Genomic DNA, 14,498 nt, shown 5'->3' on the forward strand with positions numbered 1-14,498 from the left:
CCTCCAGGCGCTGCAGCCGGCGGCGGGGAGGGCTGCGGGGGTGGGGGGGGGGGGGGGATCGCCGCTGGGAGGTCCGGGGGGCAGGTGGCGCCGCGGGCCGCCGCGCCCTGGGGTGTAGCGCCCCAGGGAGGCGCGGGGCTGCTTGGCGGCGCAGCCACCTCTCTGCTCCCCGCGTCCGGGGAGCCCGGGACAGAGACCGGAGCGGTCAAGCCATTTTTACCTCTAGGGACCTAAGACCTGAGAACTTCCTTCCGTTCAAGCTCATCAGGACTGTGTGTGTCAAGGCCCCTGGACCTAATGGAAGGTCGGGGAAGAAATCCCTGCCTTAACTCCTCCTACGGTTCTGGGAGCCCTTCAAGGCTCTGCCCCAGATGGAGTTCATGGTTCCGGGGGAAGTTTGTGTTCTAAGGATTCTTGGATCCACCTCTTAAGAAAAGAAAAAAGCCTATATCAATCCATTGCAACATATGATTTAGGCACAAAAATACGTAAAACAAATGCACAGCTTAAGAAATAATTATAAAGCCAACACATCGTGCTCTTGATCACTTGCAAGAACACTGTTCGTGTCCCAGAAGCCTCCCAGCCCTCCTCCCCAGGGACCTGATTTAGTCACTTAGCCTGTTTTCCTGGTTTTAACACAGCTTTTGCAAACTGTTCCCATTCTCATGAATGTGTAGGTTGTTTGCAATATCTAGATGTTATACATAATGCTGAGACAAACATTCGTCCTTTAGGATGATGTCCTTAGGATGAATTCCCAGCTGGGGACTTTTCGGCCGACGGACATCTTACAGTTGTGCATGGCTTGACGATGGGGATACATTCTGAGAAATGTGTGGCTAGGTGATTCTGTCATCGTGCAAACATCATAGAGTGTACTTACACAGACCTAGATGGTATAGTCTACCACATACGTAGGCTATGTGGCGCTAATCTCATGGGACCACTGTCATATATGCAGTCCGTCATTGACTGAAATGTCATTATATGGTGTGTGATTGTATTTTCAAAGTTCTTGGAATACATTGCCACATTTTTTCCCCCAACGAGTTTTGCCAATTTACATACCCATCAGCAATTGAATTCGATAAGTCCCTGGGAAGAAAGAGTATGTCCACATGTAAGTCCCAGTTTCAATACATCCTTGCCAGCATTGGGTTTTTAAGAGCTGCACCCCATCCAGGTGCAGACTTAGTCTTAGACTAAACACATCTAAGACTTGTCTCAGTCCGCATCTCTCTGACATTAGGAAGGCACAACATCCCTATCTGTCTGCTTGCTAGTTGGAGCATCTTCCAATTGTCTATACAAATTGTCCATTCACCTCTTGAGAGGTTGATGTTTTTCTTACCAACCTGGATGCATTCTTTATGTAGTAGAGATAGTTGCCCTTTGACATTTTTGTGTCAGAGACTTAGAGCTGAGTGAGACTGGAGTTCATTTGGTCTGGGTGGCTCCCCAAGAGATATGTCCTTGACCTAACCCCCAGAACCTGTGAGTGTGACCTTATTTGGAAAGAGAATCTTTGCAGCTATAATTAAGTTAAGGATTTTGAGATGAAGAGATCATCCTGGATTATCTGGGTGGAACCTAAATCCAGTGACAAGTGTCCTTTTAAGAGAAAAGCAGAGGAAGATTGAGACAGAGGAGAAGGCCATGTGAAGATGGGGGCCAATTTGGAGTGGTGCAGCCATAAGCCAAGGAATGCCAGGAGCCACCAGAAGCTGGAGGATGCAAGGAAGGATCCTCTGCTAGAGCCTCTGAGGGAGTGTGGTCCTTCCAACTCCTGATGTCAGATTTCTGGCCTCCAGGACTATGAGAGGATACATTTCTGTTATTTTGAGCCACAAGTTTGTTACAGCAGCCCTAGGGAACAAACACACCCCTCATTTTACAGATGAGAAGGACATGAGCTGGGGCAGGGCTTGCTGGGCTCTCCCGGGCTAGCGACTGGGTGGGGCATGTCCCCCCAGGTGCTGCTGTGGTGTATGAGTGGGTCTTCCTAGGGAAACCTAAGGTTGTAGGAAATGGAGTATGAGGATCTGGGCTCCAGCTCTGGCTCTGCCACTTACTGATTCTGTGGTCTGGACAAGTTACTCTTCTGTGTGGGCCTCCATTGCCCCACTGCTGTCTGAATTGCATAGAGTGGCAGCTGGATGGCATCTCCTCTGGGGTCCCGTGAGTCTGTGACATGTGCAGACTGGCTTTACCCCACTGATTCTTTACAGGTGTCTTTACCTCTTTGGGGTGGTGGCTACTTGCTCAGAAGTTGCACCGTATTTTTCCTTCTGTCCTATGGATACTTTGACTGTCACGCATGCCTGTGGATCGGCAGGAGGGGTTTGGGACACACAGCCAGCTCTATAAGGTATGAAGTCCGAAGACGCTGAGTTCTTGGCCAGGGCAAGAAGAAAAGACATGGATTTCTAAGGGCTGGGTCTCTGGGTGTGACCTCGTTGAAGAATTACACAAGGATCTAGAGTGACGTTGTCCCATTTGGTAGACACTAACATGTGTGGCTACTGAACGCTTGATGTGGCACTACGGCTGCTGAGAAACTGAACTTTTAATTTTATTTGAATTAATTTAACTTAAAAAATAGTTCAGTTACTGGAAAAGTTTAAAGGGTGTTTGGAACAGCAAATTTACATTTAAAGTATGTGAAGCTATTTTCCCACCTGTAAAGTTTATGAAGTCTAAATACAGATCAAGTATTTTTGATGAAAATTTAGTGTCCAAAGCGAGATGTGCTGTAAGTGTTAAATATATACCAGATTTTGGAGATTTGGTACCAATAAAAGAATGTAAAATATCTCATGAATAATTTTTTATGTTGACTCTGTGTCAAAATGATAGCGTATTTGGATATATTGGATCATATTAAATACGATTAAACTTAATTGCACCTGCTTCTGCCACTTACTGGCTCCGTGGCTCTGGGCATCTCCCCTAAGCCCTCAGGGCCTGATTTCCCTCATCTAAAGTCATTGAGTTGATAGACCCTCTGGGCGTGTCCCAGGCTGCCACCAGCTCTGTGGCTGGAGGGCTGATGGTGACATTTGGAGGGAGGGTGGTCTCCAGCCACACAGGGAGGCTGGGCCTTGGGCAGGGGCGGAGCCCCCAGCCCAACAGGAATGCCCCGATTTCCCCCAGCAGAAGGGTCCAGGGGTCTCACCAGGGCTTGGAACTCAGATTTCCTCAACGCCTGCTGCCTGAGGAAGTGGATGCTTGGCCAGTTTGTTCCCTCCACAGCAGTGACAACCGCATCTTTTAACTTTCGGGAGCCCTCCCTTCCTCTCTGCTGAGTGCTTCTGAGCCTGGCTGTGGCTGGGCCTCCTCCCCTGTTCCCCGTCCCTGGGCTCCAGGGCTCTGCCTTGGGCCAGCCCCACGAGGAGAGAGCAGAGGGGACCTGCCCTGCTCTTCTCTGGGTTTTTCCAGCTTTCTCGGGGCAGCTGGAGGGGTCGGGGATGGGGCAGTGGTGCAGAGAGCCTCTAGGAAGGATAATTGGGGTTCCTGGTGGAATGCAGGGCGGGATCAACGTGGACTTGACCCTGAGGCAGTCAGTGAGTGGCCCCGGCAGCTTATGTGGGGGATGCGTGACCAGGGCTGTGTGAGGTCATGGCCAGGAGGCTCTGCAAAGGGCAGAGGAAGTGGATGCCTTCTCTGATCTTCCATGATGACTGAATTCTGTGTGAAGCTGTCAGACATGTGCAGTAGAACTGAGGCTAAAGTCAGAGCCGCCCACTACCCAGCACCTGCTCCGGGAAAGGCTGGTGTGGGGTGCTTGCCATACACTGTATCTGAGAATCGTCTCGGTAACACTGTGAAGCGGTTCTTTTAAAAACCTATTTTAGATAAGAGGAAACACGTCTATAGGAGTTAAGTGATTTGCCCAAGACCGTAGAGCAGGTTTAGGGCGGAGGCAGGATTTGAACCCAGCCCTGTCTGACGTCAAGGCTCAGGATCTTGAAGGTTGCTCACAATGACCAGAGGGCCTCTGAGCGGTGAATACCCTCAGAAGTGGTTTACTGTAACCCCACGGACCCCCGACTGCAGGGATGGGGCGCGTGAATCCGGGCAGACGCAGGGCCTTCCTTGTCCTGGTGCGGAGCCAGGCCGGGAGCCCAGGTCGCTATCGGGTTCCCTCTGCTCCCCGACGCTGGGCCTGCTGGGGGGCGTCTGGGGGTCCTGCCGCGTGTGTTCCTCCGGGGACGGAACAAAAGGGGCAGCGCGACTGTACAGTCCGCACGAGCGGTGTCAATGTGAGGGCGCAGCCGCCCCACTCTCGTGCATGGCTTTGTTCTTTAAACAGCTGTGCAGGCAGCTGGATGGCCCTGAGAAGCGGAGGAGGCCTTGCTGTCCCTCCTAGGACCTGGGGTCTCCACTTGGAGTCCAGAGGATGTGGGAGTCAAATCTGACACAGCCACGGGCTCATGGGGCATCTTCCTTCTCTCTTGCTCTGCCGCGGGGCGTGAGAGTGCCATTTTCTTGATGACCACTGGGTGTCGCCCTCGCCCCACGAGTGGGCCTACCTTTCTCAGTCGGAGGCTCCTTGAGGGCTGACTGTGTGCTGGCCTGTGATGGGTGCTGGGAAGATACGTCCCCTTGTCTGGCTCTGTTCTGAAGGCGGGGGCCCGGGTGGGCCAGAGATAGCGCTGTTGCTCCCTGAAAGCACAAGCTGTTAGTAGGCAACGCCAGGAATTTATTGGGATTGTTCAACAGAATGCTTTTCTGAGGAGGTCTCGACCGTGTGGTCCCTGGGGCTTACCCATTTACGACGTCTCCAGGGCTCCTGGAGTCAGGCTGGGACTTTTTCACCCTCCCGTGTCCCAGCTCCCTATCCCCGGGGCTTGGGAGTGTTGGCAGCTCTGCCTATGATCTCATTGGAGGGATGGAGTAGCCTCGAAGCTCTAGTCAGGCCAGGGGCTGCTGAGCCGTTGACTGCCCTGGTGCCCGAGGAGCACAAGGCTGTCCTCAGGACCCCCTCCATGTGCTGGGGGCAGTGGGAAGGGACCGCCAGCCCCATGCCATAGACTGAGGGTCAGATGGAGGCGTGCCCTGCTTGGGGTCACTCAGCTCGTCAGGGCCGAGGTCCCCTCTGGTGCAGTTCCATCCCCGAAAGTTGCCTGTAATGGGTTGAATTGTGTCCCTAAATTCACGTGTGGGAGTCCTCACCCCCTGCACTCAGCATGTGACCTTATTTGGAAATACGGCTGCTGCAGATGTCGTCAGTTAAGATGAGGTCATACTGGACTGGAGAGGCCCCCCAATCCAGTATGACGGTGTCCTTATCAAAGGGGGGAATTTGGACGCAGACAAGCACGCGGGGAGAACGCCGTGTGTAGGTGAAGGCAGAGGTCGGGGTGATGCTTCTACAAGCGGGTGATGTCAAAGATGTCAACAAACCCCAGAAGCCGGGGGAGCGGCCTGACCAGATTGTCCCCACAGCCCCCAGAAGGAAGCAACCCTGCTGACGCCTGATCTCGGACTTCTGGCCTCCAGAACTGGGAGACAGTAAACTTCTGTAAAGTTTTTGGTACTTTGTTACAGCACCCTAGCACACGTATACAGTGCCCAAGTCTGGGTGGCTGTTTCGGATCCTCGGTTCGTCCCTCTGGGCCTCTAACTGCGATCGGCTGGCTCTTGTCCTTTGTCTCCTTATTTGCCCCGCTGGCTGAACAAATCTTCTTTCTCTCCCCGTTCTTCCCAGCCTCATATTGGGCCCCTTGTTCCAAAATGACCCACCCTGTATCAGTCCCCCACAGAATCCATTCTTTCAGGAAAGTTGAATTCTACCAGAAGGCAGCAGGAAAGCAATCTGATTAAGCTCATTCATACTAAGGGGTGAGTGACTAACACCTAGGTAGTGTGATTCCCAGGGAAAGGCCTCACTTAGTTCTCCTAGGGGTACTTACGTGTTCAAGAGGAGTTTGTTAATTCCTAAAGAGGACCCTTTGTTGAATGAAGAATAATTTTGTCATGCGAGTGCCCCCAAGTAATTGATTAAATATGTTGTGTGTTTTCCTTATGATGGGGGACAGAGTCCTGGAGCCTGTGTCTGTGCTGCTGACCTGGAGGCCCAGGGCTCCTTCTGGCTTCTTTGCAGGTGGGGTCCTCTGTGCAGGCCCATCCCTCACCCCAGCCAGGAGAGACAAGAGCCAGTCTTCCCACCTCCGTCCTCAGTGGAAGGCCCAAGACCAGAGCTCTGCCCTGCCCTCCTGCCTCTTCTCCCTTCCGCTCCTCTCCGGCCTCGTAAAAGTAGGATTGCTCACAGGGGTAGGGCTGTTTTCAGCCACTCTGACCAGACAAGTTGCCCCTGGGGATGGATGGTGCCGGCAACCAGGCCTAGTTAGCCCACTGGGAGTGGGGCTGGCTGGATGTGATGACGCCCAGAAAGTGTTGGCACCGGGCAGGCCACACTGCCTGGTTTTAGAGAGTGGTCACCTATGGTTTTCAGCTGCGGAGGGCTGGCAAGGTGGGGGAGCTGGGGGTTCTGGGGGGAGGCGCAGAAGGTGGAGCTGCCTTCTAAACTGGGCTCAGAAGCCTTTTTCTCCAGGAGTCTTGAAGAAGGGGCTAAGAAGCTCTGGTTCAGGTGAGCAGAGTCCCTGGTGGGTGGAGAAACGGGAAGGGGCTGGGTGGGCTGGCTGGTCCCCTCCCAGGCCAATCTCCCTCAGGTTTGGCGGGTCCCTCCCCCTGGCCCTGGTGTGTCTGCCCTGGGATGAACCACACTTTGGGGGAAGCCCATGGGGTAAAAGTGGCCTTCTTCCCAAAGAGTGCAGTCCCCTGTGGCGGTACTATGAACCTGTGCGATGCTTGCTCTGCCTGTCACGGCCCTGAGCTGACAGCTGGGCTGGGCAGAACAGACTGCGCAGTAGAAACTGGAGCCGGGAAGGAAGAAGGGCGTTGTGCCCTTTGAGGAGTTCAGGGAAAGCTTCCTGGAGGAGGTGGACCTTGAGCAGGGCTTTGAGGGATGGATGGGTTTGTCTCGGAGAAAGAGGCAGGGAGGCCATCCTGGCTGAGGAAACCCTTGTCCATGCAGGAGCAAGCGTGGGATGTGCGGGCAGCAGGCTGCCCCTCCAGGCCCTCTGGCGCCCTTCCAGAAGGGGAAACACCACCAGGGATCTGTTCATCCTGACTGCTGCTCCCACCTCTAGTCTCCTCTCATCGCCAAAGTCCTCATCTCATTGAACTCCGTGCTTTTCCCTCTGCTCATTCCAGGCCCCGGCCCCTCAGCTTTGCCACCTGGGGTTCCAGCCTCATTGCCGGCTCAGTTTGCTAGACTATCATCTCTAGACACAAGTCCCACCTGGTTTGCCCTTCTTTGCCTCCCTGGAGTCATTTTAAAACCTCCCTCAGTAATCATTCAGCAAACATTGATGGGGCCTCCAACTTGCTGGGCATGTGGGGGGTCTGTGTCCCCAGCCCGCCGAAGGTCAGTCAGGGGACAGGCAGACACACAAACCAGTCCCCCTGCAGTGTGGCCAGGCCTGGTTCAAATCAGGATGCAAACCTGGCTGCCTGAGACACTGGGGTCCCCGCCGAAGCCCTGGCCATCTCTCTTAAGCGTGTGCCCCTTCCTGCCACAACTGGGCAGCCGCAGCGGGTGCCCGGATCCCGGGAGCAGTTAGCAAGTCCCTCTGGCTTGGGTGTGTTCCTGTCACTTCCTGAAGCATTAGCTCACTCGCATCTTAGCAGGGACCTTATTTGGAGAGCCTGGCTTCCTGGTATGAAATGGAAAACCGAGGAGAGTCAGACCTGCCGGTCTCCGTGGCAAGGCCGTCAGAAACAAGATCTCGTTTGTTTCCCCACAGCGCTGGGAATTGAAGTATGTGCGGAAATACAATTCATAAATTGATGGACTTTATTTCCACTGTTCCCAGGCTTTAATTTCCAGAAACAAAATGTCAGTGTTATGGCTGAAATTCTCTTAGTTTTAGGAAACCCATCATAACCCAGAATTGTTTATGCATAGTTCATATATTATATGACAAGAATGGTTTTGAGAGTAACGAAGGGTCGCGGGATTGCGGTTGCACTGAAACAAGATGATCTGAGTGTGGTGATCTGTTATTTATATATTTCGATCCCAAATCCTGCCCTTACACTGGCCCCCCAGGAAAAACTGAGGGAGTCGTGGTTCTTCTGGAAGCCGGGGCTGTGGGTAACCAGCTGCCAGGGCGTGCCAGGGTCTGTCACTCACAGAGAGTCTCATGTATGTGTGTGTGAGGGTGTCTGAGAGTGTGTGAATGAGTGGGTGTGTGAGAGCATGTGAATGAGTGGGTATGTGTTCTCATGCACATGTGGTCGGTGTGAGAAAGAACACAGCTGAGTCGGGAGAAATGCACTCCTGTCCGGCTTCACTGCTTCCTACAAGTGTGACATTTCACCTCCGTGTCCTCATCTGGAACCTGGGGTATACTAACACCACTGCAAAGGTCACCTGAGGATTTCGTGACATATGTGTATAAAGAGCAGAGAAGGGCTCCTAGCATGCCTGGGGATTCTGGAAGTGCTTTCCTGGGAGCTAGATGTGTTAGGCACCAAGTGGGGGTCCTGGGGTCTGTCAAATGGCACTATGGATTCTGGGGTGACTCAGGCACTAGGGGCTCTTTTCCTTCACCCCAGTTTTCTGGGAACTGCTCTGTGCACAGCGGCCAGGCTGGGAGGAAAGTGTGGCTGTCGTCTCTGCTCCCGGCAGGAGACTGACTATTGCAGGAAGACCCTCCAGGGCGCCTTTCACAGCCTCATTCATGTACAAAGCATCAGCTTTGTCCCGTCTTTTTACATGACGCTCCAAAGAACAAGAGGCATTTGCTCAGCTCATTTCAGGAGAGCGCTCAGCCTTGCCAAACGTCCTTTATATGGAAGGAAACAGGCAGTCACTTCTAGAAACAGCTCTGATAATGGCTTCTCAGGAAATCCGGGCCTGTGCAGCCCGAGGTGGGGGCAAGCTTCCCCCCTGAGACTCTGGGCAGGGATCCTGTGTGCTCTGCTGGTAGAACACCTGGGCAGGTGGTAGAGGGGGCTGGGGACACTTGGCCAGGGTCCCCTCAGGGGCAGAGCCCTCAGTTCATTTGCTTCTGCTGGGATCCCCAACTGCCCCTTTTCAGACCCAAAACAAAGTTTTCAAATGGCAGAAACTGAAGCACTGAAGATGATAATTTGGATCATTTTGACTTCGTTTTTGCTCTCACTTAACAGAACCCTGAGTCTACCTTCCTTGGTGGAGCTTTGCCCACGTCTCCGAGACCCGTGCAGGGTACCTTTTGGGGAAGATAGAGCCTGCTGTGCCAGAGGACGGCTTTCTGCTCAGGCTCGTGGCCGTCCCCACTTGCCAGTGAACGCCTGCACCCCCGCCTTTGTTAAAGCTTCTTTATGCTACAGAAACAGCACAGGGGCCTCGACTCGTCAGAAACAGGAGAGGAGACCTTCTAATGGCAAGAACCCACCTGGGCCTCTGGCGAAGGTGCTCTGGATGTGGTTGATTGATACGCCGCTGTTCTGTCCAGAACCGTATCCCACCTCACTTGGATACATGCCCATCCTTTGGAGCCGGACACCTGGCGGGTGTGGCTGGTGCGATGGATGAGGAGAGGGTTCCAGCTCTCTCAGAGACCCGCTCCCTGGTGTCCAGAGCACAACTGGGAAACCAAACAAGTCAAAAGGAATGGGACCTCGAGGCTATTCATCTGTCGCAGCCTGGTGAGAGAAGGGGGAAGAAGAGAAGGGAAATTTCGAAGTCACTGGCTGCTTTTCACCGGCCCTGTGGGCCTCACACTTGGCGATGCATGTGAGTCATGGCTTCGACCAGCAGACCATGAGTTCAATCCTTGCACACACAGTGGGCGTGGAAGGTCTCAGCTCAGTGCTTCCTCATGCACAGGCCCAGCTTTCTCTGAAAAAGAAAAAAAGGCCAAACCCACAGTGAAACTTGCTTCATTTGCCTGGTGAGTAACTGTGAATAGCACTCTGCAAACCACTCAGTCTTGCAGCGAGGGCCTGCTGTGCTGAGGGCTCAGGGGCGCCCAGAGAGCCCTGCTCCTCTCGTCGGAGTAACCCACATGGTGCGATTCAGTGGCACGAGAAACTCGAGAGCCGTTTCTGAAGACAGCAGTCCAGGTTTGGGCTGCTTTCTTGTGCTGCTCATTTGGAGGGTTTGGCTTCTCCTTGACAAACATGGAATGTGCATTTTTTAATAATTGCAACCAAATCTTGCCCTGAGATGGGCTTTCTGGTTCCTTGGGCGTGGGGCAGCGGGAGTTTGGGGTCGGGAGATATTCACTCTGCAAAACATTTTCCCAAATGTTCTTTCAGCTGATTCCCCCAGACTTGTCCGGAGCGGGGTCACCCTGCTTCCCACCACTGGATTCCTTCTCCATCATCTTTAAAGACTTCCTGGGATGTGAAGGAGGGAAACGGGGGCCTGGGGACCTGGCGGGGACAGGGAGCCTCCTGTGACCACAGGACAGTGTTGTAGAGCCTCCCTTCCTGGTGCCGCTCTTAGGTGATTTCCTCTGGTTGGATTGAACAGAGAGAGACCACAGGGAGGTGAGGTCACATCTCTGTTCTATGAGGACTGGCTCAGAGCTCCTCACGCAGCAGGGTCCACCTTCGTGTCCCTCTTGTGGTTGGAATTGATGAAATGGGTTATGGAGTCATCCTCATGACGGGTCCCCACTACTGACACCTGTCCAGGGTCCGAGAGGTGAACTGAGACAAGATGCCCGCTTTCCTGCCTTTGCTTGATCATGTCAACTGGGTGCCGTGTCAATCAGAAGATGTCAGTGTCAGGGGCTGCAGGCTTTCAGGCTGAACTGTTTGGAGGGGTAAAGTGAGACTGAAGAACCAATATTTTTAAAAGTTAATGCTAAGAGAGGAGACGGATGAAGAGAAGATTTTTTTCATGTTGCCTTACAAAGTAATTTGAAAAAAGAAATGACCCTTTGAAATGTTGCCAGCAGTGAATGAGTGAAAACCAGCGCGAGCTCAGAAGTTAAGATCCTACTCTGGTTTCAAATAAGGTACTTAGCCGTCCTTCCCCATCATTCAACATGAATACATAGACCCCAAATTTCTCCAAAATTTGATGTTTTTCTCCATTTCAAAGAAAAAAAGTGTTGTGAACAGTCTGAGCCTGGTTTCCGCGGCCATGACAAATTCTCCTGAAACCGACGCACAGGAACTGGATTTTCAAAGCTGCCTTCACGGGCTGTGTCCCCGTGGTGAGGGTGGGGGCTGCCCCTAATGTGGGCTTCTGGGGGCGCAGGGGGCGTGCGGGGGGAGCTGCGTACAAATTGGATGCGAATATAATTGATATTTAAGTCTCTCTCTGGAAACTTAAACTTTGACGGTTTACATCTCCGCTTAATAGCATATTAAATCATTTTATAACCCTTAACAACTGTTTAATCTTTTCATTGTTGAAAAATGAGGTAATTGATCTAAGCCATGTCAGAATACGCCAGGAAAAACTGATTTCAATGTACCACCCTTCATCGTGGCATTCAGGGGATCTGAGGGACCCATATGTGTTTTAGGGGGCCCTGCCTCTCCCACAATGGGGTCTCACCCTGAACTGGGTCAGAGGCAAGGAATCCTTGGTGGAGGGGGAGGCTGGAGCCTGGCATTTGCCCTGAGGTTGTGGTCTCGCCGCCATCTAGGATTTTGGCTCCTAACTGGGCATCGCTGAAAACAGGCTTTTCTGGCTGACGGCGTGTTCTATGACCTCTCCCTGCGTTCAGCATTGTTTGTGCACCATCACAATTAGAGTGCTCATGGCCGGGAGAGAGAGGGAGAGAACAAGAACAAGAGGGAGAGAGAGAGCGCTCTGTTATTCCAAAAACAAGTATGCCTTCTCCTTGGGAATGACACCAAAGAATACCTTCTCAATGAGGCATGTTTCTCTTCAGAGATTACAGCATCAGTTGATCAAAGTCCCCTGGAAATAGCTTTTGGCAACTCTGAGGTTCTCTGTAACTCTTCTTTGACTCGAACAGGGCGGCTCTGGGCTGGGAGCAGCAGCCGTCCTGCCTTTGGGGGCTGAGGAGCCAGACGTGGGGACAGAGAGGTGTCCCGGGTGTCCGCTGACCGCTCCGCCAGCCCTGCGGCCTCACATTGGTTTGGGGTTGGCTTGGTTGGAAATGATTTTGCTGCTCCAGAAAATTGATTGTGGAGCACAGGCTGGCTCCCTCTGTCCAAGTAATGCAATACAGGCATCTTCTAAACTTAAACAAGCCTCTGGCAACGCTGGTGAAATGTATTGTCGTCGCTCCGTGTCCTGACGGCCTCCGTAGAGTTGAGGAATGTTTGGACCTCGGCCCCTGAGCCCTTTCTGGTTTAAGTTTAATGAGAGTTCGGGCAATCCAAGCGTCTACCTGGCAGTGGGGAAGAGACGCTGCACGTTAATTATTGCTAAGCCGCACTGTCTCCTTCCAGCCCTACGTACAGACCTACACATTTGTATACATTTTATATGGTCTATTTCCATTATAAATTGCCCATAAATTAAATACAGATTTTCTTGGGAACATCTTAAAAAAAGAGGAAAAGATCTGTGTGATACATGTTTCTGGTATTGGAGGTGACGTGGCTGGCGAGGGGGAGGGCGGCCCCGCGCACGGACTCCCCAACATGGAGGTCACGCGTCTGGGTTAAGGCAACCTGAGTTGTGTGTGAACGGATGTGCCGTGTGCCTTTGCTCCATCTTTTGTGTGTGAGCTGCACGTCGCGATTACGAAAGGATGGAGACTGATTGATTGACCTAGACAGGCTGGCGCAGGTCCATGGCAGGACAGGAGGACAGTGAGGGCTGTGAGTGCTCTCTTCTCTTCTCCAAAGAGAAGGCTGAGTTGGTTGTGATGGTCTCCAGGAGAGCCGTCTCAGCCCTGGGTGGCGATGCCCTGGGGAGTGGTCTTCACTGTGAGGCGTGTTGCCACCATAATCTGTTGCTAATAATCAAGTACCAATGTACCTTAAGAAAGAAATTAGAGCAGATTCAAGGTCCATCTCTAAAATGTCCTTCTTATTGTCTTGCATTCCCAGTTCTGCATCGGGTGGAGAGCTAAGGGTGGCGTTTACCTAGACTCTGTAGAATTGTGGCCATCCTGAAGCCCATACCATCTGTGCCCAGCCTTTGCTACCTCAGGGCCTTTGCACCTACTGCTCCCGCTGCATGGCTTGCTTGCTCCCTCTGTGCTTAGGTCTTTACTCAATGAGGCCTTCTCTGACCACTCTATTTAAAAACGTACCCTGAGGACTTCTCCCTCCCTTGCTTGCTTTATTTACTTATTTTTCTACTTATCTCTATTTGACATACTGTGTATTTTACTTATTATTATGAGCAACAATAGGTATAGGGTCTATGAGGCAGGGGCTTTTGTCTCTTTCATGCTCTGCTCTGCACCAGTGCCTGGCACCTGGAGCTCAGTAAATGTGTTGAATGAGTGCATGAGTGGATGCCCCTGGATATGCATTCGGAGGTCATCAGTTACATGTTATAGAGGAAAAAAATGTTGCCAAAAACTGCTTTAAGAGACTAGACTTGAGCCAGTTAGCTGAAATTATAAAAAGGCAGATTCTAGTCTAGTAAAAAAACTTTCAAAGAAATGCAAATTTCAACCAGGGAATGAGCTGACTTCCAGGGCGAGACGCTCCTGGAGGAAGTGTTTAAGACAAGGGAGGATGGCTGCTTGTCAGGGAGGCTGTGGAGAGGACCCATGCCTGGGGTGGGGCGGGGGGAGATTTTATGACCACAGATACCCTTTCGCTTCTCCTCTGCGATTCTGTTCAAGGCCATAAATTGTTCTGTCCTGGGCTCTCCCAAAATTCAGGGCTCTTGACTCTAGGTGTTTTTGGGGTTCAGACGATTCCGGGGCTTGTCCTGGATCGAACAGTGCTGGCTGGGCCAGGCCCCCAGGATACTGTCATCCTGCCACGGCTGGGGTGGCCTCCGGCCCTCCAGCAGGTGGTCTGGCCCTGGTGGTCTCTGGGCTGCCTTTCTCATGGTCTACTGGACCTTTCCCAAGGGTCCAATGGTGCGGCAAGTTAATTTGTTCCCAAATGAGGTAACAGTTTTCGTTTCTTTATTCTCATTCAAGTAACCATTGTGTGTTGTGCCCTCTCCTCGAGTCTGCTCTGGTTGTTAGGGCCCCATCCCCCAGGCACTGGACTCGAAACTCTCCCTCTCCCTTCCCACGTCCCGCCAGCCCTAGCTCAGACCCTCTCAGCTATGTGCAGAAGGGTTGTGTGCAGACTGGGCATTCAGGATGCCCAGTAGGACATCCGGGCCCGGGTTCTGCAGCTTAGAGCTTAGGCGGTAGATGAGAGAGTTTCTAGTAGGGCTTCACTAGGGGGGCTTGAGGGGCTCAGCCAGAGTCATGCATGGGGGCAAGATGAAGCAGGCTCCATGAGGACCTGGGGTTGCCGAGCCGGGAGCTGAGGAGCCTGCTGGTGGATGAGGTGCTGGATGCCAGGCCCCGCAGGTGCACAGGAAGGAC

At 52.6% G+C, this 14,498-nt stretch overlaps 1 long non-coding RNA gene across 1 annotated transcript; it reads left to right on the forward strand.

Moving 5' to 3' along the window:
• Positions 1 to 6,306: 6,306 nt before the first annotated feature.
• LOC138917758 (uncharacterized) lies at positions 6,307 to 11,401 on the forward strand. Its single transcript, XR_011426205.1, has 2 exons — positions 6,307 to 6,595; positions 9,205 to 11,401. It is a non-coding gene; the product is annotated as an uncharacterized lncRNA (long non-coding RNA).
• Positions 11,402 to 14,498: the final 3,097 nt, after the last annotated feature.

Source organism: Equus caballus, chromosome 15 (assembly GCF_041296265.1).
Source record: "Equus caballus isolate H_3958 breed thoroughbred chromosome 15, TB-T2T, whole genome shotgun sequence".
NCBI classification, from domain to species: domain Eukaryota; kingdom Metazoa; phylum Chordata; class Mammalia; order Perissodactyla; family Equidae; genus Equus; species Equus caballus.